The following is a 2,823-nucleotide window of genomic DNA, read 5'->3' as shown; positions in this document are numbered from 1 at the left end:
CCTCAGGAGCCATCTAATTCCTCTTTACAAATGAGGTCCAAGGAGGGGAAAGCTGTTTTCCAAGGCCACCACATCATTATACCCGATCAAGTGCCAGAGTCCAGGATTGAAAGGACCCATTTGCAGAGGCCTGTGGCATCGAAGCGAAATTGCAAGAGAACAGAGTGGAGATGAGAACCAGCATGCGGTCCTGGGGATGTGGCGCTGGAGGATGGACAAGGGCAAGCCGAGCGGACCTAAGGTGAGTGAAGTTTCCTGCAAGAAACAGGATGACTATTTGGAATGGCCTGAGTATTTCATAGCAGTAGCTTTCTTATCAGCCCAGAGAAGCAAAGATTGTTGGACTCAGGTACGATGGAATGCTGAATGGGTGCAGCGACGACCTGTTGCCTTGGAGGAGGACAGTGGAGAAAAAGCTGGATACCAAATATCCTTATGTGTGCCATGCTGAGCCAAATGCCATCATGAACAAGAATTTGGCCAATGTGAAGGGCGTAGCGTGTATGTCGCCTTGTTCCCATGTAGTGAATGTGCTAAGCTCATCATCCAGGCAGGTATAAAAGAAGTTATTTTCATGTCTGCTAAATACCAGTTTATGACAGTGATGAGAGAACAGCTGCGAGGCTCATGTTTGAAATGGCTGGAATTATGTTTGGGAAATTCACACCCAGGTGCCACAAGATTGTCATTGATTTTGATTCAATTAAGAGCCAACCGCGTCAGAAGCTGCAGTGAGTTCGATCTCATTAAATCCACAGAAGTTTGGGACTCTCCTCTCCTAAGAAGCTGCCCGTCCCTTTCATCTTGAAGTTCCACATAACTTTTTAATGGCCAGGCCAGCACAAGTAGACATCTAAAGAATGTAAAGCCTGAAATCTCCCTTACTGTCCCTCCTGTCACATGCAACCTACATCTTTTTAAACAGTCAATTTAGGGTTGGAAATAAGGGAAGCTACAGATGGCCTGTCACTCAAGGCTAGAGTAAGGGTGTCTTCTCTTTGTGACCTCATTCACCAGGACCCTGGTTGCTTACAGAAGAGTGGTAGCGCTCTGTCATCTGCTGCATTTCAGTAGCCACATCCATGTGTCCTGGAAGGACACATAAATAATTGTGTTCTTAGCAGGTATGGCAGCCATGCTGATGTGCACATCTGGCCCAAGTGAAGCATAACAGATAGCGCCCTTGGGGGAAAAAATGCTACTCAAATGACAGTAGCATTAAAGTATTTGCTGCAGAGTTGAGGGAAGCCCCTGCCCACCCACCCAGAACACCTAGATCAGATGGCACTGAACCAGGAACATTTCCTCTGTTCCTGCTATCTTGTTACATGCTGGCTAGTGGCACATTATCCCTCTGGGTGAGAACCCCTATTGTTTTGACCTCTTATTTTAGCTTTATTCATCACATGGAGCTGTCACCTTTAGTTTATCGGGGTAATGAGTTGTTCCCAGAGGACACAGCTTGTCTCCTGCCATTGCCACCCCCCAGACCACACCCTGCTGCGATGGCAGTTGGGTTTGATGGGTGGGGCATACCCCCACCACTGCTGTGTGCAAACAGGTTGCTCCCTCCGTGTGCCAGCACAGTTCATTTCAAAGGTGCCCTGCAGCCAGAGAGTAAATCAGTTCCTATCCTGGGAGTGAACGGTGAGAAATTCTGCCCACCTGGAGGCATCTATTTCCAACCTGATGGAAGCTCATTTGTGCTGGCACCGTGCCTTCTCATATGCACACATCACCCTAAACGTGTTTGGTGCCTTTGTCTAGAAAACGGTTGTTTCATCTTAAAGATTACTACCTTTATTGGAGTGCTCTTATATGTTTAAGAATTTTTATTTTGTCTCTGGGGTTTTGTACTCCATGTTTTAGGATACTATAATTTGGCTCCTTGCCAATATTATTAAAAATCTTATTAAAATTTACTACACCAAAGTATGTTCATGTTTATAGTATACCAATTAAATGTTCATCCTGAAAAAAAAAATTGCAAGAGAACACACACACCTATACACAAAGGCATATAAATGACTGTGTGCAAATGTGCACTGAAGATTGCTTTTGCCTCATTTATTATTAATGGTCCATGACACCTTTACTCATTTCCTTCATGATTTCTTTACAAAGAATACACACAGCAATTGTGTTGCTCTATGAACCAAGAATGCCATGTTGGAGTTACACCGCAATTTGCCCAGAACATCTAAAATAAATTTAAGTAATATCTCGTGCTTCACAAGAAAACACGTTGCGATGGATAAAGTGGCAATTATGGTAATCTTTGCTACTGTTTTAAGATCAGAGATCTGAAGCCAAAGGATGCCACCTGGAAAGCAAGCTGCCTGTATCACAGCTCTGGGACCCATGAGGGCCAGGCTTGCCGGAGCCAAATACCTCAGGTATTTGAGCTGCGGGCTCTCTTGGCTGGCTTGTACCCTTGCCAACTGCTCCCACCTACTTCCCTTAAACATGACTACCCTCTGACCCACCTGCCTCCTACTCCATAGGACTCATCTTCTGTTGTACTTTACTTTCACAGTGTTTCGGTGGTTTTGTGTAAGTGTAGATTTTAAGGCACACAGCATCACCACCTTAATAATAGCCAGCATGGAATACTTTTTTGAATTCTGCTTTGAAAAACAGGAATTAAAAAGAAAACTGATTAACATTCAAAATATGCAGTAATGGCAATGATTTGAGTTAAGCACCCCGTAGCTATTTCCATGCTTTTCGGTTACAGAGGTGTGCCATTGATCCAATTGATTGCTTTCAGACAAAAGCATAGAGTTGGTTAATAACACCAATCCTGGAGAGGCCCCAGAACCA

The 2,823-nt window shown here is 44.4% G+C and overlaps 1 pseudogene; it reads left to right on the top strand.

The window, feature by feature from the left end:
• Positions 1-211: 211 nt before the first annotated feature.
• Positions 212-735, top strand: LOC104850612 (annotated as a pseudogene).
• Positions 736-2,823: the final 2,088 nt, after the last annotated feature.

The sequence above is a fragment of the Fukomys damarensis genome, unplaced genomic scaffold (genome assembly GCF_012274545.1).
Source record: "Fukomys damarensis isolate Sample0158 unplaced genomic scaffold, DMR_v1.0_HiC HiC_scaffold_27, whole genome shotgun sequence".
NCBI classification, from domain to species: Eukaryota; Metazoa; Chordata; class Mammalia; order Rodentia; family Bathyergidae; genus Fukomys; species Fukomys damarensis.
This window is presented reverse-complemented; position numbering and strand designations above follow the sequence as displayed.